Genomic DNA, 21,865 nt, shown 5'->3' on the forward strand with positions numbered 1-21,865 from the left:
TTCTTCCTTAAGTTGCTTTGGGTCATGGTATTTCATTCAGAAAAGTAAGTAAGTCATCCAGCCTCTGTATTAATTGGCCAGCCTCTCTCCCTCTTTCCAACTCTCCTCCCCTCCCCTGCTCTCTCCCTCCCCCTGCCCTTCCTCTTCTTCTTCCTCCCCCTCCCCTTTCCCTTGTCCATCTCCCTCCTCCTCTCTTTCAAACACACATAGAGAGAGGCACATACATTTTATAAGTCTTATTGGAAACATTTATGAGAAAAACATTGGAGCTGGTTAATAAATTTAGAGAGAGAGTGCATGTAAGTTAAGTGTCTCTCCCCCAAAGAAGGCACAGCAGATAAAATGTTTAGCAGTCAAGAAAACACAAAACACTATTATGACCAGGAAGTGCTGTTACAAACAGCAGCCATCAGCTGTGAGCTCTTAGTGTGTCCTGATACTGATCAAAATGTGTCATGGCAGCTCACTATCTTCCACTGTGCCTCAGCGAGGCAGCTCTCACCATTTCTGCATTTTATGAATTAAGCACAGGAATCCACTTGTCCATGATAGCTGACAGCAGTGAATCCTGACAGCTTCTCCAGCAGAGAAGCACCTGTCTGTTCTTGTTTGTTCTCAGGGGCAGCGGCAGCTAGACTCAGAAGCTGGTAGACTGGGACCCGCTTTCTCCGGGCATTGGTTTTTATGCATCTTTCCCCTGCAATCTCTACACTTGGGTTTTTCTAAAGAAGAATCAATGAGAAAAATTATTCTGTTGCTATATTGCTTTGGAAGTTTGTTATGCAAGTATTGTTACTAGGTAACCGTTGTGAAATAATGAAGGTGATTTATAAAATTGCTTACTCTAAGAACACATAAACAGGCCTCATTCGTGTCTTTGTTTCTCTGTGCTGAACTTCTCATCTCATGCGAGCCAGCCAGGCTGGGCTGTAAGTCAGGCTGTGGCGAGCCAGCCAGGCTGGGCTGTAAGTCAGGCTGCTGGTTACTTTTCTACTGCTCTGATAAAACACTGTGTCTAAAAGCAACTTATGGAAGAAAAGGTTTGTTTGGGCTCATGACTCCTGTCTTAGGGTTTTACTGCTATGAACAGACACCATGACCAAGGCAAAAGGCAACTCTTATAAACATTTGATAGATTATTTAATTATTTAATGTATATGAGTACACTGTAGCTATCTTCAGACACACCAGAAGACAGCATCAGATCCCATTACAGATGGTTGTGAGTCACCATGTGGTTGCTGGGAATTGAACTCAGGACCTCTGGAAGAGCTGTCAGTGCTCTTAACTGCTGAGCCATCTCTCCAGCCCAAAGGCAACTCTTATAAGGACAACATTTAATTGGGGCTGGCTTACAGGTTCAGAGATTACACCCAGTGTCATCAAGGTGGGAGCACAGCAGCATCCAAGCAGGCATGGTGCACGCAGAGCTGAGAGTTAGTTCTACAGGCAGCTAGGATGAGGGTCTTATTTCCCACAGCCATGGTGACACACCTACTCCAACAAGGCCACACCTCAAATAGTGCCACTCCCTGGGCCAAACATATTTAAACCATGACAGCTCCCATGGGGTAAGAGCCTATCATGGTCAGGAAGCACAGCAGTGAGAAGCAGGCAAGGTGGCAGGAACAGGAAGTTGAGGGATCTTATCTTAACCACAAACACAAAGCAGAAAGCCAACTAGAAAAAGTATAAGGCTAAGTAATCTCAAAGCTGGTCCCTCAGTGCTGTAGGTCCAATAGCAAGGCCACGCCTCGGAGTCTCTCCACACAGTACCATCAGCTGGAGACCAGTTGTTCAAATACTCAAGCAGTGTGGGACGGCTGTCTTTCGGATGCCACACCCTTTGGTGTATTGTGGGCAACGTGCTGTTCTGCTCGGCTTGGGACCTGACTCTACTCCTCTTCCCAGCCAGGAGCATCTTTCCAGAGTTATTCTTTCAGCTCTATTGAGGACCTGTGCTGCCCTGGTGCCCTCACCAGGCCACAGTGGCCCCCTTCGTTCAACAACTATTCACTGACAAGCCTGACGATCAAACTTTCCTAGTCAAGAGACTTTTAGAATCACAAATAAGGTGTGGAAGGGCCAGAGTTGTAGCTCATCGGTAGAGCATTTGTATAATATATGCAAGGCCAGGTTTGATATTCAGGAAAACACCTCCAAAACTCAAACATGGTGTATGGCTATGAGCTATCCTCATACAGTGTGTACTACAGATGATGTGATAGATGTAACATCATGAAACTAGGCCAGGTTAGGACACATGCATGACCCAGAAGGCCAACCGAGTGGAGGGCTAGGCTGGAATTCCTCCAAGGAAGGCAGGGAAAGTGGAACTCAGAATGAGGAGGAGTGGTTGTGAAGCAGACATGGGTGGGAGCTAGATCAGACAGAGTGAACGTCGGGAGCTAGAGTGTTAGGGAATAAATGTGCTGTGGCCAGTGAGGGGGGCACCGAAGGACTGACTGTTAGCTTGAGGCGGAAGGTCATCTGTGGAAGACCAGCTTTGCTCCCTAAGTAAGGCTGTGTCTGAGCCGGAAGTCAGAAGCTAGTAACTGTGTGAATGACAGGGAGTACAGAGGATTCCAGGTGGATCGGGAAGGCCCGACCTGGAGTGGTGGCTTGTAACACAAGGCCCACCTCTCTGTAGTGGGAGAGCGACAGCCCACTGGCTCTAACTGTGAACAGAGGAGCAGCTGTGTTCTGTGAAAGAGTTCCCACAACGCTCCTGTATCCCAGGTGTGGTGGAGGATGTACCAAGTCTCTTTTCATTACAGCTTTTCATATTTTTTCTTTCCATTATATCCTCCATATTAATATAGTCATAATAGGACTGTGTTATGGAGTTCTCTGATCGTGTCTATTGGACTAGTCACTGTCTTTTGTGTTTCAGTGTTTACTTCTTTGTCTGGATCTGGTTTTCTCTAGATTTCTGTGGCCTCATTAACTAGAGTCTCTGTCCCTTAACCGTAATCTCACTTCTCCTTCTATTCCTGTGGGGATTTGTTTTGGTCTCTGTTTTCAGGAGCTGGCAAAATCAAATATTCATTATGTTAGGAACTCTTTCTGACAATATTTTGGTAATTCACTGCTTGTTAAGAAAATATTCTTTAAGTAAGTAGGAAAAATAAGAATCATAAAAAGTACTTGTTGTGTCTGTTACCTATACTTACCTCCAAAACAGTCAAAAAAAACCCTGAGAACACAGTATTCATATGAGCCAAGATGGAAGTGATGGAGAAGCACCAACGCTGTCTGAAGGGTTAAACTCAAGCACAGTGAGAGTTTTAAAGAGTTCCTTTGCTCAAACAGTGACCTATGAACTGGGCATCTCCAACAGGAGGTGCTTTGAAGCTACCAATGAGGATGCTGAAGAGAAAGGCCTTCCAGGGCACATACAGAGATACAAGGATGAAAATATTCAGACAGTTGCTCAGTTGGGTGGTCGGCCTCGCCTGCGGGAGAGCCCCCAGTTATGTAAGGTGGTTGACTGTTTGCCACAAGTTTTCTTTTCATTTACCTCCAGTTACAAGAGACATAGTTCAAATTAGGTTTTCATAAGTATTCTGCCTTAGGAATTTTGCCTGGCTTTATTGTTCATGGAATCTTCATCCCTTGTATCTATTTTAGGTTATTTCAAAGTATCCATTAATATCACAAAATAAGAAATTTAATTCTGGAAGGAGTAGGGAAGAACTGGCACACTGTAGCAAGGGTTGCAGCTGCCTTACAAAGCTCCGCTCCTTCCCTTACTCAGCCACACAAGGGACTTATTCCTGGGGCTTTCTATGTGCCTGGTGTTCCTACTAAAATGGCCATGGTAGCAGGGAGTGTGCAGCCTGCTGCCCTTTCTCAGGAAACCCCTTATCTGCACTATAAACCCACCTAACCTACTCTGAGTGTCGCTCACCCTGGTGGAGCTTCTGCCTACTAAGCCTGCCTTTGCCATTCAGGACATCTACTACTGTCTTCTCCCTGGTTGGCTTCTTCATCAGCCACCATGACCCTCATCCAGCAGGTCTTCAGATGTTTCTTAGGCATAATCTAAAGAAGGATGATGCCCCCCACTTAAACCTGAGCCCTTGGAGGTGGGTGTCTATGCAGCCATATCTCCAGAAGCCCATGTATGATGTGGGGGAGAAGAAACTAATGAGTGGCCTTGAGGGATCTGCCCTTGTTGTGATGGAAGAGTGAAGATCTCTGAGATGGCATGAGTTGCCCCTGTCACATCCATGACAGCATCATTGATCGGGTGAACCGAGAACACCAGGATGAGGTTCCTCTACGCATGGTAAGAAGCAACCAAGAGCCTGAAGTTCCATGATGGAGAATTGTACTCACTAACAGAAGTGAGCATGGGGGAGATGGCAACAGTGGAAAAGTGTTTGCTGTGTAAGCATGAAGACCTGAATTTGGATCTCCAAAATGCACATCAAAAAGCATTGGCTCCACATCCTTGCCATGTTGTCAGTTGAGTTTTTGATCTTAGCCATTCTAATGGGCATACGATGGAATCTCAGGGTCATTTCAATTTGCATTTACCTAATGACTAAGGACACTGAACATTGCTTTAAGTGCATCTCAGTCATTCAGGTTTCTCTGTTGAGAATACTCTGTTTATCTCTGTGTCCCCATTTTTTAAATTGGTTTATTGGGTTGTTGGTATTTAACTTCTTGAGTTCTTTATATGTTTTGGATATTAACCCTATGTCACATGTAGGGTTGGTGAAGATCTTTTCCCATTCTGTAAGCTGCCTTTTTGTCCTGTTGACAGTGTCCTTTGCCTTACAGAAGCTTTTCAGTTTCACGAGATCACATTTATTAATTGTTGATCTTAGTGCCTAAGCTGTTAGTGTTCTGTTCAGGAAGTTGTCTCCTGTTCCACTGTGTTCAAGGCTATTCCTCATTTCTCTTCTATTAGATTTAGCATATCTGGTTTTATGTTGAGGTCTTTGATCCATTTTGACCAGAGTTTTGTGCAGAGTGTTGAATATGGATCTATTCTTCTACATGTAGAAATCCAGTTAGACCAGAGCCATTTGTTGAAGATACTTTCTTTTTCCATTGTATAGTTTTGGCTTCTTTGTCAAAAATCAAGTGTTCTTAGGTGTGTGGTTTATTTCTGGGTCTTCTATTTGATTCCATTGATCAACCTGTCTGCTTCTATACCAGTACCATGCAGGTTTTACTACTGTTGCTCAGGGTTAGAGACCCACAGCTAAACATTAGACCTTGGGGAGTTTTATGGAGAAGTTGGATAAGTATTGAGGGACCTGAAGGGGATAGGAACTCCACAAGACGACCAACAGAGTCAACTAACCTGGACCCTTGGAGGCTCCCAGAGACTGAAACCAACCAAAGAGCATACCTGGGTTGGACCTAGGCTCCCTGCACATGTGCAGAAGTGCAGCTTGCTCTTCATGAGGTTCCCCCAACAGCTAGAGTAGGGGCTTATTCATTTGTTGCCTGCCTGTGGATCTCATTCCCCTGACTAAACTGCCTATCTGGCCTCAGTGGGAGAGGATTCACCTAGTTCTGTAGTGACTTAATGTGACAAGATGGGTAGATACTCTGGGGGGGGGGCTCTTTCTTCTCAGAGGAGAAGGTTTCTTCTCAGTGGGGGAAGGGATGTGTGAAGGGGAGACCAGGAGGAGGGGGGCAGCAATTGGGATGTCAAGTGAATAAATAAATTAGTTAATGAAATAAAAAAGAAAAAGAAAAACATCACTGGGGAGGCCACAGAACAATCCCCAAGGCTTACAGGGCAGCCATTTTCACAACAAATTAATGAGCCCCAGGTTCAATAAGAAACCTGTCTCAAGACATAAGGTGGAGAGTGGGAGTGTGTATATGCATGAGTGTGAGTGTATATGTGTGTGTGTGTATGCACACACAGCACACACAAAGTGGGAATAAGTAAACAGAAAGGAAAATTAAATAGCCAAGAAAGAAATGGGAAACACTTTTAAAGTTGGATATTAATCATTCTAATTTATCATGGATTCTCTCTCCTCCTTAATTCAGACATTTAATTTACCACAATGTAAAACCACCTGAAGGATTCACACATTAATTTTGAGGCTCCTAGATCTGATGAAAAAATTAATGGAAATATTGACCTTTGGCTCTAGAGCTCCTAGGTAAAATAACAAAAACAACTCTGGATTTAGGAAGGCATCCATAGGAAAGGAGCCTGAGTAGACTCTACTGGTGGCGGGGTACAGGCTGCCGTGTGCAGTTTCCTGCTCACTGGTGTAGCCAGTGCAATGGAACGGCATAGTGAAAGCTATAAATTACGTGTTGAATTGATGTGTAATTAATGAGTGGGACGGCATGAACACATTCTCAGTGTGATCAGGAGTTGTTTAAACTTCATTCATGTGGGTTGAATAAGCCCTTTTGCTAATGTTTTAAAGACAGAGCTCAAAAAAATTCATGTTTTTCCTCATGACCAGACCTCTAACAGTTACCAATTCACAAGTTATTTGAAGGTGTTGACCACCATGAGAGATTTCTCAGAAAATACCAGAGTGTGGCTTCAAAACAATTTCCACAATTGCTGTCAAATTTAGGAACAAGGAGAAAAAACAAAAATAATGGACTTTTGTTTCCTGCCTGAAAATTTAATCTGAAAATGTCAAGCATGCTGTGCATTGTGAGATCATGTCTCCTCTACTCCAAAACTCCAGGCTAAAACTTTAAATACAGACAGCATCATCACTGAATAAACACTGACAATTTTCTCTTTTAGTTTTCCTATCAAGTCATTAGAATTCATATTTTCATAACAAGTTAATCTGGGTGAGGTCCAAAAGATGGTATGATTCTTTACAACTGGATGACTAGCATGAGGTATGACCCCTTACAACTGGATGACTAGTGTTGGGTGTGATCCCTTACAACTAGTTGACTAGCATGAGGTGTGACCCCTTACAACTGGATGACTAGTGTGGGGTGTGATCCCTTACAATTGGATGTGTGCTGTTTCCTTCTAAGCTCCATCTACCTCTGAAGACTAGAGAAAGTGAAATTCTTTTGGTCACATAATTAGGCTTGGGTGACTGTAGTTTACCTCCAATTATCCATTTCATCCTTTAATCAGAATCCATGAAATACTCAAACTTGATATCAGTATATCAAGTGACTAATTTCTTAAATGATTTGAATAGGCCAATCAAAATAGCCCCTGAAATTATGGTGAAGCTTTACATTGAAAGAGAAGAAAACATAAGAATCATCAATTGTCTCAAATTACCTTGTTGCTCTGGTATGTCACCCTGGTGGGACAGGTGATCTGGTCCCATGCTTGGCAGTGACGCACTGGCTTCTACAGTAATTGTGCTTATTTATAGTTCTATCTCTTTGCTATTAACATTGGGTCTATTAACACCACAGCCAACATCCTTATCTTTCTGCAGTCTTCTTCAGGACTTTATTTTTCAGAGTCTTGCTTGGAGCCAGTCAATTCCCAGAAAGCATATACTTACTCCGTTCATGAACCACATCACAGTCATGTTCAGACCCACTAAGCCACGTTCTCACTGCTGAACTGGTGTAAGCCTACTTGTGTTTCTCACGTCTCTTGGTTCAAGTTGTATGTCCTAAATTTCATATCAGTTTGATTTTGTTTTTAATCTGTTTTCATAGAGTAACTTGTAATTCTTCAAACAATGGATATTTCAGAACTATTGTTCAGTGTCACTGAAGAAAAGCTCCAAGAAGGAAAATATTTTAGTTGATTTCCCCATTCTTTCTAAATTTCTGGGATAGTGCTTGGTACATCACATAGTAGGTGCTTTGTAGAATATCTATTTAGGGAAACATGGTTTTACACTAATACCCTAATCACATTCTGGTTTGGGGGACATAATGAGGAATCTAAGAAAGAAAATACCACACTCAAATGTAATATAGCATCAGCTGTCGAAGGGCAAAGTAGCAGGTCACTGGAACCTCAGAGAGTAAAGGTAGAAAGATTGAGGTGGAAGGCGTTTGCCATCCCCTCCCCCTGCACAGGTTACTGAAGCCTCTGGGGCCTTGGCCTTCTTAGTTGAAAACTCCTCCCTTGAAGCTTACCTCAGAGGAAGTCTGAACAGGTTGAGGAAGGGCAATTAGAGCTTGTGTCAGGGCACCTGGCTCAGACAAAGAGGGGGCTCAGAGCAGCCCCCTCTGCTCATTCTGCTCGTGCAGATGGTATCGTCCCAGTACCTGCCAGAAGTAGTGCTAGCACCATGGCAACCACATGTGCTGTGGCCTTTCACATGATGATTCTTTCGCTCTATTGGATTTCTGATGAGAGAGCTATTACTGTATTCTAGGAAGGTTGTTTATGTGATTCCTATGAAATGAACTGAGAAAACTGAACATAGCTCAACTCAAAAGAAGTGTCACCAAACCTGTCGCCAGGTGTTAAAAAAAAAGTCTCTCTCAGAAGCTACTTTAGAGGCTGTGGTGTTGATGTTTCTCTTCCTCCCTCCATTGACCCCCCTCTCCCTTCCTCTCCGAGGGGCGAGGGGGGTCAATAGGTGAGGATGTGATGGGCGTGTACCGCCTCACCTGCTCATGTCTAGGTTGCCATAAAACTACTTGACTCTCTCTCACACTGGAAGAACTTGCAGCCCAGAGAAAGGCTTCAAGAACAGATTGCTGCTTATGCCATCAATGGGGGTGGGAGAGGTCAGGGGTAACTCCGGGATACAAAGGCCAGGGCTGGAGACCTCTGCGGTCCCCAACCTCACTAAACAGAAGCACTTAGAGAAGAAGGATGATGGAATGTAGTTTCAAGATTAAATAATTTGAGAATTATCCAATATGGCACTCATATCCCATTATTGTCTAACTGAGTACATTGTAGTTATTAGTGTAACTAATAACTGTAACTAATAACTCGTTTTGTGCTCAGTGTCACTGAAGCAAAGGCTCCAGGAAGGAACCTACATCCCATGCTCCCAAACACATTGAAATGAGTCTATTCAAACTATGTTTGATGTGTTAATAAATAATAGTTATGTTTGTTGAGTACCTCATGATGGGCAATGGCACCATTGAGTCTCTTAGGAGGCTGACAGGTGCCTGCTCATCAGTTCTCATTTTTCACGTGCTTGGTCATCATCTGGTCTCATCTCCAGTCAAAGTGGTTCTGTGTGGGACTTCCACAGCCCTTCCTGAGAGCGACTTACTCATTCTTTTTTTTCAAATGACTGAATCAGAAGACGCCAACAGCTACTTATTTTAATGGAGGCATTTGTCAGGAGAAATGTCAACCACAAATCTGTCTTGGCGGATGCATACTATGTTATTTTCTGTCTTCTTAACATTGGCAAGTAGGCACTGCCTGTGGGATGTGCAGCTTTCAAGGTAATATCAAAAAGGTGGAAATGCAGTGTTTACTTCTGTTTTAATTTGTCTTATGTGAAATATTTATCCATATTTTTAACATAAATAATATTTATGTGTGCGTTTGTGTGTGTGTGTGTGTGTGTGTGTGTGTGTGTGCGCGCGCGCGCGCACATGCATGTGTTTGTACTCATGTGTGGCTGGGTGTCTTAGTTACTTTTCTATTGGTATAAAAAGACATCATATGACCAAAGTCACATATTAGATAGATAGATGATATGCAGACAGAGTTAGATAGATGATAGATAGATAGATAGATAGATAGATAGATAGATAGATAGATAGATGTGTACATACGTACAAGCATACATACATATGTACATGCATAGATAGATACATAGATGTACAGATGATACAAAGATGCATGATATATAGATACATAGATGATACACAGATGCATAGATACGTAGATGATATATAGATACATAGATACATAATTGCATAGATGCATAAATGATACATAGATGCATAGATACATACATAGATGCACAGGTGCATAGACACATACATAGATACATAGATGATACATAGATGCATAGATATATAGATACTTATAAAAGCAAGTGTTTATTTGGGGTCTACAGTTTGGTGAGGAGCATGGCAGTAGGTAAGCTGGTCTGGTGAGTTCTGAGAGTTCATATCTTGAGACACAACCACTAAGTAGAGAGAGAAATAGCTAAATAGAAATGGCATGGGCTTTTGAAACCTCAAAGCCCATCCCCAGTGACACACCTTCTCCAACAAGGCCACACCTCCAAATCCTCCCCAAATAGTTCTACCAAACAAGAAGCAACCATGAGTATATTGGGACCAATTTCATTCAAACCACTGTAATAGGTGTTGCAAAAGAAGAACTCAGATTAATTAGGAGAGAGTAGAATAAAATAAAAAAATAACTCTGAGTCTAGAATGTGGGACTTTAAATAATCACTTTAACATTTTTCATGCTGTATTTATCTTATATTTTGATAATGATTGTTCATATTGTACTTTGTTTTCAATATTTTCATCCTCAAATTTTGTCATGATCATACTTATAAAGTGTCAGCAGGGTAACTTATTTTCCCCCTTAGAAGCCTCTTCAGGATTTTTACTTCATGTATGTTTGAGATACGTTATAAAAGCTGATTCTTTTGTCTGCCTCTTAAAGAGCACACAAATGAAGTTCCTGTTTGCTCTGATCCTCATATCATGGGGAGTTGAAAAGCCCATATTTATTAGGAATTATATCACCCTGCCCCCTGGCAGCCACTCTGGGGATGCAGAGAATGCCGGGGACAGGTCCTGAGCCCAGCCAGTTTCCAGCCAGAGCGGATGCTCAAAGGTGCGCCACTTTGACGGCAGGTAGGATGTTGCTTAATCACATGTAGAGTTCTCAGATCTTGAATCCCTTTCCACTTTACAATGAGTCATGCTTCAAAGAATTGTGTTTCATTACCTCAGACACAATTATAATGTCAACCACAGTAATGTAATTTGCTAGTGGAATAGTATATTTCCTAATCCTACCAAAAAAGAAAGAAGAAAAAGAGAGAGAGGTAGATGAATAGGCTTACTTTTGAAAGTTCTGATAACTTACAATGAAATCTGTGTTTTCACCCATGGAAACAAAAACACAACAAGACTCCATTCTCCTACAAAAAAACTTCCCCAAGCTGAAAAGAAGACTTGAACCATCAAAGATGCCCTTCAGATTCTAATAATTTAGGTCGTATAAAGATATGTTCTTTTGCCACTAGCATAACATTGAGGAGAATTTCTGTACAATTTGCTACTGTGGAAAGGCCTTATACTCACACATCTAGAAGGTAGAATTAAGAATGAGTTTTTAAAGTTAGGCATAGTAGAACACACCACTCGGGAGGCGGAGGCAGGAGGATCTCTGTGAGTTCAAGACCAGGGCGGTCCACAGGGCCGGTTCCATGCCAGACAGAGCTACATACTGAGACCATGTCTTAAAAGAAAATCTTTTTTTCTTATCACACTGTACAAAATTTTCTAGACCAATATGATGTTGGTAATGTGAAGAAAATAAATGAAAAATGCTTTAAGACTGCATGTGGTAAAGATAAAAAATAAAAATAGTAAGTCAGCCAGTTGAAATAAATGGGAAAAAAATGGGAGAATTTAGATCAAAGAAGCCACACTCAGTAATGTGACAGCTACAGGGATGTAGTGAAATGTTCTCTGAACTTATCAGACTCTCAATCACCGGCCTCAATGCCCATTATTTATTGGTTCTCAATGTATGTCAAACTGTCAAATTCAGTGTCAGTATTTTTCTCCTTCTGTGAAATCTGCTAAGAATCAACCACATTAAAATTTACCAAAGCTGAGTAAGTGTGTCAGAGGCAGGACCACAGGGGCATGGATCTTGGGCAAACTGAGGATGATGGGTACTTTGGTAACAACGCCAAACTGGGCTTATCAGAGTTTAGACGTTATGAGTGTTTAGAGCCCAAGAAGAGGGTCAGAGAAGCAATGAGCAGAGTCTGGAGGAGTGGATTTCCTTGGAAGGGTCTGGGTTATTTGTTCATTCATTAATGCAAAAGGAGTGCTGTCCTCGGAGACCGGATCGCAGCCGAGTGAACTTGCCTGGAGAGGTTCTAAGTAAGAGCAGCATCTCAGGGCTGACAAAGGAAATGAGTCAGAAGAAGAAAGCCAAGGGAGAGAACGGGAGACTTGTGGGTCTGAGAACAGAGCCAAGTACTGAGGGCTGCTGGTCTGAGAGATGGGGAAGATGCAAACTGCAAAAAGCCTGTTCCTTTCGACAGTTGTAAGGAAGCCTGTGAATTTTGTGGTCCATTTCTTGTTTGGTGGATAGACAGACACAGGAGACAGATTGGAGTGGGCAGGCACATGGGCGGTGAGAAAGGGGAGTTAGTGGGAAGTGTGGAAAACTCAAGATGTCTGACTGGGGAAGAAAAAAATAATGTCAGGCAGAGTGAGGGGGAAGTGGAGCTGAAGGGGGTGTGGGGTTCCTGAACAGGCTGATTTCTTTATATTATACTTGTTTATACTTGTTTGGGGTTTGTTTGTTTTGGTTTTGTACTGGTTTTTTGTTTTTTGTTTTTGTTTTTTTTCTTTGTTGGTAAAGTCTTGCTATGTAGCCCAGGCTATGTAGCCTCAAACTCACAGTGATCCTTATAAGTCGGTGTCCCCAGGGTCGGATTCCAGGCATGTGTCGCCAAGTCTGCAGCACTGGCTTTCTTTTAGGGAGAAAAAAACTCGAGGTGCTTCAGTCCAAGAGATCTATTTAAGAAAAAAAGGCTTACTGTGAGTGAGTCTCCATTTAAGAAAAAAAGGCTTACTGTGAGTGAGCCGAGTCTGAACAGCAGTATCTAAAAGTCCAAAGCAAATCCAACCAGCAGCTCAGCAGAGAGAGGCCGTCCCCATGGGCGGGGCCAAGAACGAACAAGGTAAGCTTTCTGCCCTTCAGAACCTACAGTTCACTGGGAACGGTCATAGAAAGGAAACAGGCGGCCACTTAATCAACATAAGCTAGGAAGAAACCATGAAGAAAGTTCAAGAAAATTAAGAAGACCACAGCGTGCAAGCCAACGTCCGTCTAGCCTAGTCCTCTGACATCCGCTGACTCGCAGACCCCCACACGAGGGTCAGCTTCCTGTTCTTGGTGGGCAGACCTCCTCCGCTCACGCCGCCCCTCCTTCTCGGATCCTGCGGCTCCTTTCCCTACATCTTTCTCAGCATGGACTCTCCAAGTCTCCTGCCTTAGAATTTCTTGTGCCAGAGTTGGCTCCTGTGTCTCTACGAGATGGCCGTGTGATAGGGGAAGGATGGTCCCAGCGTGATCCAGGTCGAACCCAGCTCCTGTAATTTACTAGTAGATGTGTAAGATGATGAAAGAGATGCGTTTCCCCTGCACTAGGATGCAGAAAGCAGCATGAAGGTTACTCTCAAGAGCAAATAAAAAGGTGGGTACAGGCGATGGGCATGCCAGAGGACTGTATAGAATCCCAAGCTCTTTTGCAGTGTCTTGGGCAATTTACTTAACCTCTGTCTACCCCAGAGCCCTCCTTTCTAGAAAGGGCTTCTAATAGGAATCTACCTCAAAACTGTTAAAAAGAATAGGGCAGCAGAGACGCATGGGGCGGGGGGAGGGTGCCATCATCATTACTGCTGTGTATGATTGTAGCAAAAGTTAATAATTGAAGTGTCTGCTATTCATCCTTTATAAATATATATAGTGCTTTTAGTTTTCACATAATTCACTTCAGCGCACACAGTGTTTAACTGCTTAAAAATTCCTCTGCATTCTTCTGGGTTTTCTTCTCACGGCATGGCCTGACGAACATGAACAGAACATCGTAAGACTTCAATGAGCGTTGCTCTCCAAGTACATTGAATGGCCCAGAACATCATGCAGGTTATCACAGAAACACTGCCGCACCAATCTAGACCTTCTTAAGCTGGTGTTTCTTCAGCCTGTGCATAAGACACCAGTGAGGACAGCGTGGGCAGAGCCCTGGCCTAGTCTGCACGAGGCCCAGGGTTCTATTGCCATCACTAAAAAAATAGATTGAAAATAATTAGTTGAGTAACTAAATTATGAATCATGCAACCTTTAATTTTCTACGTAGCTCTGTAGGAAATTTATTCAAATCAAATCAATAAGAGTCCATTCAAAGAAGAAATGAAAATTGTCAACAAGCACATTAGAAAACCATTTTGCTAGTCATCAGAAAAAGCACACCCACAATGAAAGTCCGCTTTATATTATTAAATGGAGAGATTGTTCTAAAGCACAGTGTTCACGTCTAAAGTGCTGCTACCTTGACATTCTGCTCCAGGAACAAAGCCTTAGGTGATAGGTATGACCTGCGCCTCGTTGTCTAGAACCCTGAAATACATCTGGATGTGGCCACCACAGATGAGGATGAGAGTCGGTAAGTACAAAAGGTGGCTATCCAGCCGAAAACACAAGTAGCATGGCAGACAGAAACCACCACATCACTGTGAAGCTGATGCAGAGAGTTCAAGGCCAGCCTGAGCTACACAGTGAGATCTTCCAAGAGTGCAAGGCCAGCCTGAGCTACACAGTGAGATCTTCCAAGAGTTCAAGACCAGCCTGAGCTACACAGTGAGATCTTCCAAGAGTTCAAGACCAGCCTGAGCTACAAAGTGAGATCTTATCTAACGATTTACATTGGGTCGCTACTTTTAAAACCGTCTTTTACTAAAATGTATATTTGCCAGGGGCCAGCTTCAGAGGTCCACAGAATGACCCAAGAGGAGATAAGGAGCCATCGAGGGAGGAGGGAGTCATGTGTGGCACTTAGGAGAATGAATGTTGCAGCTCTGACTGACTAGCAGTCAGATTGCCTCTATTTATACAGGTTTCAGAGAGCAAAGGCAGACTAATGAATTTCCAAGAAGTTCAGATTATAGCATTTTGTCTCTGGGCATGTGCTTGATTATTATTACGTGTCTTGGGTTACAAGGCCAGTCACAGTTAGAAAGTACAGATAGAACAGATTTTATTTATATTGTCAGCCCTATAACTTCAAAGAATCTAAAGAATGTCTCCACCAAAGCAAACTCATTTATTATGTGATAGTCTGCTTTGGGGAGCTGGCAGTATCTCCAGTTTAAGGCACTCCAGACAAATGCAATATCTGACACAGTCTTTTATGAATAGTAAATGGTAATACGTAACTTCTTTATCATTTCATCTTCTGCACTGTGCAGCAGGGAAAGGTATTCTCATCAATCAATCTATCTTATTTACTGAGGTCTATTCCTCCAGATCATAACCCTGTCTTTAAACAACATTTCTGAGAGATCTAAGTATATTGTAAAAAGTGGCCTTGAAACTGTTACCAATCCCCCTGCCTCAGTGGAGTTTGTCAGCTATCTCTGCATTTACCCTGTTCCAATCAAACCGTTTGAGTTTTCTGAGGCCTCATAAAGAAATCCCTAGTGTTTTGGTGATTTCCCGTGCTTTCCATGATGTCCGGGGCATAAAGAAGACTTCCAGCAAGGGCCAGATAAACTTATTTCCCTAAAAGCAGAAGGGACAGTAAGTTTAGGGTTTTCCTCAACAAACACAGATGTAATTTTCTCTGGGAAAAAAAAAAGCATAAAATGAATCACAGTACGGAAAGTCCCCAAGAACGCAACACACAGAGACCGAAACCTGAAAGTGGGAGACGGGACAGCGACTACAGCGTTCGGCTCAGCCATGCAGGACGCGCACCGCACCAAACAGCTGTGCTGGCTTCATGGCTTCTGCCATTTCCAGTGGCTGTGGATGCGCCATGCATTCCTTTGTGTAAACCGAGGGGACCAGAGTTTACTTTTTCAGCACACAAGTCAGGTAGCTCACAGCTGGCTATTAACTCCAGCTCTCTGGAGAATCCTATAGTTCTGGGCCCCTTGGACACTTGCACACACACACACACACACACACACAGACATTGTACTACACTGAGGCCCAAACCCCTAACATGGGAACATCTGAGAGGCACACTCAAGGCACAGCCAAGTTGCAGGACCTAGCACCAGAGACGGCTGCAGTCTACTGTCCCTGTGAGAGACGGCTGCAGTCTACTGTCCCTGTGAGTGCCAGAGACGTTTCAAATGATCACCACTCAGTTGCTTTGCTTTTGTCACTCTGCTTCAGACGGATGTGTGAACACCAGCATATGTCACGGACAGAATGCTCAAGAGGGTAGTGCGGTTTTAGCTTATGGACAAGTCTCTCTCTACTAGAGATAGAAGTCTCTCTACACTTTAATAACGTCAATTCACAATGGCGAGGATTGTCAGGTCTCAAATGCTGATAACTGTCTGTGTGGTTTAAGATTTTAGCTCCTGCGTTTCCTAAGCAGATAACTCAGTATTTGTAGATGTTGTAGATGTAGATGTCGTGTGTTGTAGATGATAAGTTTTTGCCTTCGGCCATCTGATCAGATATCAACCCTTCTATCTCTGAATGATACCATTACACATCAGAAATGAAGATGTACGCGTGAGGACCTGAATTCAGATCTAAGCACCTATGCTTAAAACAAACAAAAACCAGGCCTGTTGGCACAGCCTGTATCCCCAGTGCTGGGGGGGGGGCGGAGGTGATGGGCGCCTCACAGGACCTTGGAGGCCAGCTTCCGATTGTCTACCTGGATCACTGGTTCCAAGTTCAGTGTAAGATTCTACCTCAAAAAATAGTGTTGGGAGGCTGGGGAAGATGCCCCAGTGGTTAAGAGCACTAAATGTTCTTCCAGAAGACATGGTTTAGTTCCCAGTGTAGCAGTTCAAAACCTTCTAGAACTCCAGTTCCGAGGATCCAGGGCTCTCTTCCGGCTTTCAGGCACCAATCACACATGTGGTGCATAAACACACATGCAACCAAAGCACCCTTACACATGAAATAAAAATAGATAATTGAAAGATAAGGTTGAAAGAGATTTGAGGAAGACGCCTGATGTTTACCTCTGCACCCCGCCCCCAATACACATACAGGGATGAATATAAATGCACACACATAAGCGATAATCCAGTGTTCCTTCCTTGTATGTTGTAGCTGTTGTGTTTTTGCCTTTATCTGTCCTTTCAGATATCGACCATTGTATATGTGAATAGAACCATCACACATTAGATACGAACATGTATGTATCAGGATCTGAACAAAACTAAAAAAAAAAAAAAAATTAGGGGGAAAATTCCCTAATGTTATTACTGTTAAAGTTGGTAGATATATGCGTAGCTGCAAAGGGCATCTTGATAAATGTGTTGAAGATGAATTCATCCTGATTTGTTCAAGAACAACAGAGAAGTTGGGGAGTTTAGGGTACAGCCAGATCCTTCCAAAAACATACAGGAAGCTTGTCCTTGTGTGAGCTGTGGTGTCCTGCTGGGAGGATCCAAGAGGCTTCTCCATGTTGCCTGCTAAGCGCTTCAGTGACACTTCTCTGGGCAGCTTGTGTCCTGCCTCTTTCCACCTTAGACTGCTCAGGGTAGAGCCACCCCTGAGAGGCAGAGAGTGCAGACTGAAACAAATCCCTCCTGAGGTTCCCACCTGCTGGTTCCCACCTGCTCACACCTGCTGGTTCCTGCTCACACTTGTTGGTTCCCACTTGCTCACACCTGCTGATTCCTACCTGCTCACACCTGCTGGGTCCCACCTGCCCACACCTGCTGGTTCCCACCTGCTCACACCTGCTGGTTCCTACCTGCTCACACCTGCTGGCTCCCACCTGCTCATACTTGTTGGTTCCCACCTGCTCATACCTGCTGGTTCCCACCTGATCACACTTGCTGGCTCCCACTTGGTCATACTTGTTGGTTTCCACCTGCTCATACCTGCTGGTTCCTACCTGCTCATACCTGCTGGCTCACACCTGCTCATACCTGCTTGCTCCCACCTGCTGGTTCCCACCTGCTCACACTTGTTGGTTCCCACCTGCTCACACCTGCTGGTTCCAACCTGCTCACACTTGTTGGTTCCCACCTGTTCATACCTGCTGGTTCCCACCTGCCCACACCTGCTGGGTCCCACCTGCTCAAACCTGCTGGTTCCTACCTGCTCATACCTGCTGGCTCCCACCTGATCACACCTGCTGGCTCCCCCTTGGTCACACTTGTTGGTTCCCACCTGCTCATACCTGCTGGCTCATACCTGCTCATACCTGCTGGTTCCCACCTGCTCACACTTGTTGGTTCCCACCTGCTCATACCTGCTTGTCTCCACCTGCTCATACCTGCTGGTTCCCACCTGCTCACACTTGTTGGTTCTCACCTGTTCATACCTGCTGTTTCCCACCTGCCCACACCTGCTGGCTCCCACCTGTTCAAACCTGATGGTTCCCACCTGCTCATACCTGCTGGTTTCTACCTGCTGGTTCCCACCTGCTCATATCTGCTGGTTTCCACCTGTTGGCTCCCACCTGCTCATACCTATTGGCTCCCACCTGCTCATGCCTGCTGGTTCCCACCTGCTCACACCTGCTGGTTCCCACCTGCTCACACCTGCTGGTTCCCACCTGCTGGTTCCCACCTGCTCACACCTGCCCTGAGCAACAACATTGAGCTTCTGTGTTCTCACTTCCCCAGCAGCCCTGTGGAGACTCCAGCAGTGAGCCTGGCTGTGAGACATGTCTTCCCCTGCAGGGAAAGTGAGTGAGCCTCACATCTCAGTGAAGGAAGCCAGTTCTCACTGTAGGCATCTAACAGTCAGGAGCACATTGTTTCTTCCTGACTCTCAGGCAGCCATGGCCCCTTGGGAGCTCCCTCAAAGTCAGCTTCCATACCACACCAAAGAGACTGAAGTCACTCGTGAAGGAATTTCCTGTTGGAAACCATGAATGGTGTTTTCATGATTAGTCTTAAAAAAAAAAACTTCAAAGTTGGACTGAGATTTGGCAGGAGGCAGGGGATGGTGTGGACACCGTCCTTCGGGTATTCTCCTGTTGAGTTCAGTCATACACTGTGGGAAACCACAGCATGTGACAGGAGAGCCCAGGTCACCAGGCTGCCCAGGCAGTGTGGACCAGCAGCTCCCACAGGCTCCCTCCACCCCTCCGTGGTGATGGGAACTGCTTCAGAGCAGCCCAGCTCACCTGCCTTCCCTGCAGTGTTTCTGGGATCTCTCTGGCCACCACCACCACCACCCCCCCCCCCCCCCCCCGTCTCCTGAGGTAATGAGGAGTTACTGTTCTATTGTTCCTCTCACGAGCCTTTTTCCCCCAGTTCTGCTTCTCTTACATGTGGTTGCATGTCACATTTCATTACCCACAAGCTCCATCCCATGCTGACATTGAGGGCGTGGGCACGGCGACTATAAATATCCCCCTCTTTCCATTCACATGTCTCTCGCGCTCCGAGGCTTCTCCCTTCCAGTCAGGAGTCGTTTGGCCCTGATTCACCGTAATGTGCTTTTATTCCTCGCTGCGTCTCTCACATGACCAGAAGCCCTTCTTGGCATCACTTAGAGCCTTCCAAGAACACATTTTATGTGGTATTTTAGAATTCTGCTTTCTGGGTAAGAGGGGACAGAGAGAGAACATTTTGACTTTCCCTTTAGCTTTTGGAAAGCTGGTTTCAAACCAGTTGATAACAGCACATTTGGAGGGCTGCAGAGACAGCTCAGTCTGCATAGTGCTTGCTCATGAGGACCTAAGTTCAGATGCCCAGCACCCACATAAAATGCTGGGTACGGTGGTGGGAGAAACTGCAGGAATCCTGGGGCTCTAGCCAATCAGTGAGCTCCAGGTTGAATGAGAGTCTGCCTCACCAATTAAGGTGGATAGCAGCAAAGAAAGACACAGTGTCAACTTCTGCCTCGGCATTGTCTAAGTTAGAGATTCTATCACTGTGATAAAATACCAAGTGGAAGCCACTTGAGGAGGAATGGGTATGTTTCATATTACAGCTTGTGGTCCATCATCCAGGAGGATCAGGGACGGAACTCAGAGCAGGAAGCTGGAGGCAGGAACCAAAGGAGGAGTTCTGCTTCCAGGATCTCCCATTTAGGTTTTGCTCAGCCTGCTTTCTTATAAAACCCAGGACCACGAACCTGCCCAGGGGTGGCCCCACCCAGTGAGCTGGGCCTTCCCATATTAATCATCAATCAAGAAAATGCCCTATGTACGTACTTGTGTATGGGCCAGTCCTATGGCGGTATTTTCTTAATTAAGATTCCTTATTTCCCAGATGACCATGTTAGTTCATCAGTATAGTGCCTATGGCCAAGTTAACATTAAAAACTATCCAGCACATGTATGCACATACAATCATACAAACATCTCATACACACACAAACACACACACACATACACACACACACACACACACACACACACACAGCAGAGTAGAGCAGAGCAGGTCTGGAAGTGACTTTCTATATCTGTGGCGAGCCTTTCCTCTCCTGCCTAAGGTCACCTTAACTGATTCACTTTATTTCCACTGTGACTCACCCTCACCATTTGATAAAGTCACCGGGGAGGTGGTTGGGGAGAACATGCGTCTAAGTCAGGTTGTCCTCAGTAAAGATGTAGCTCCTGCTCTCTGTGTCAGGGGCCGCTGTCACATTTCGCTTCCTGTTGGTGTCAGTCTGCCCCGCTACAAAGCAGATGTGGCTGGCGTCCACCCCTCGGGATTGTGAAATCGGTTTACAGAGAAGGTAAAGAATTGGCATTCCATTCCGTGTGTGGTAGACATTCCATTAGATCTCTATTCCACACTAGTATGCAAGGTAGAGGGTAAGAGAGGAGAGGGGGTCAAGTTTGTAGTTTCTCAGTTTTGATATTTATTAACACTCCTTGGAAAGATCCAGGGACAAGGAAGAGAGGGGGTGGCAGGATTACATTTCATCAGTCCTATCCTGCTACTTGATGCCTCAGAAATGACCCGGAGAGACCTGCCCCACGCGGGCGCCATGCCTCCCAGAGCCCTCCTCTGTAGGGCCTGTTATTCTCACCTCCATTCCTTCCCTAGTCGCACAAGCTGGCACCAGGTCCACCTGATCCTTACCAGCCCACCCCACCCCCGAGCGATGAAACCACATTTAAAACCGAAGTACATTTTCTTTTAAAATGTACAATGAGGAGCTGGAGAGGTGGCTCAGCGGTTAGGAACACTGGCTGCTCTTCTTCCAGAGGTCCTGAGTTCAATTCCCAGCACCCTCATGGTACCTTACCATCATCTGTGATGGGGTATGGTGTTCATATGGGATCTGATGCCCTCTGTCATGCAGGCATAAATGCAAAGTACACACATTGAATATACATTGACTATACATAAATAGATAAATAAATATCTCTTTTAAAAATGCACAGTGAATTTCAAAAAGGCACCTCCCAAAAATCTAAAGACAGATTTTCACAAAGCCTGGAGAAGCATGTGCTGTTTCTCTTTCATGACAACGGCAGGGAAACGGGGATGGGGGGGGAGGTTGTAACCTAATCAGGACGGCCCCTTTGCTGAGGGCTTGCACACTGGGATTGAGGCATCCCAAGGCGTCCCACTTGCTATCCTTATGCTTTTCATGGGAAGAAATTATTGTGAAGTCTCATTGTTTGGAGAGATTTTTTTAAAGCTACTTCAACAAATAGAGTGTGGCTAAATCTTTATATAATATTCTGAAACAAATAGACTGTGGTTAAATCTCTGTTTAATTTTCTGAAACAAATAGACTATGTTTGAATCTGCTTGATATTTTGTTTGGTTATGAGACTTTCCTGCCACAGTTGGATTAACTGATGTCAAATACAAAGGCTTTACAATGAGTCTACAAGCCCTGTCCTCAGTTGGACCAGGAAAATCTATCAATTCACTTTTCATAAATAAATAAGGCCTTAAGTTACTTATCCAAAAAAGTAACCCAGAGTAAAGAGGCTTGGTGAGGTCTTCTGACACTTGAATGCGACTAAATCAAAATCTTTAGAGATGTGCTGTGGTGTGTGTATGCATGCGTGTGTGCGCATGGCATGTGTGTGTGCACAGGTACGCA

At 44.5% G+C, this 21,865-nt stretch overlaps 1 protein-coding gene and 1 long non-coding RNA gene across 4 annotated transcripts in view; one reads left to right on the top strand and one right to left on the bottom strand.

Moving 5' to 3' along the window:
* The window catches only part of Ak5 (adenylate kinase 5), a 201,232-nt gene that overhangs the window by 69,619 nt on the left and 109,748 nt on the right, over window positions 1-21,865 (top strand). The gene's annotated exons all lie outside the window — the stretch shown is intronic.
* Window positions 1-21,865, bottom strand: part of LOC127682552 (uncharacterized) — a 31,021-nt gene that overhangs the window by 5,210 nt on the left and 3,946 nt on the right. For both annotated transcript variants that reach the window (XR_007977389.1, XR_007977388.1), the window contains exon 2: window positions 12,533-12,648. This is a non-coding gene — a long non-coding RNA (uncharacterized LOC127682552). The remainder of the gene's footprint in view (window positions 1-12,532; window positions 12,649-21,865) is intronic.

Source organism: Apodemus sylvaticus, chromosome 4 (genome assembly GCF_947179515.1).
Source record: "Apodemus sylvaticus chromosome 4, mApoSyl1.1, whole genome shotgun sequence".
NCBI lineage: Eukaryota > Metazoa > Chordata > Mammalia > Rodentia > Muridae > Apodemus > Apodemus sylvaticus.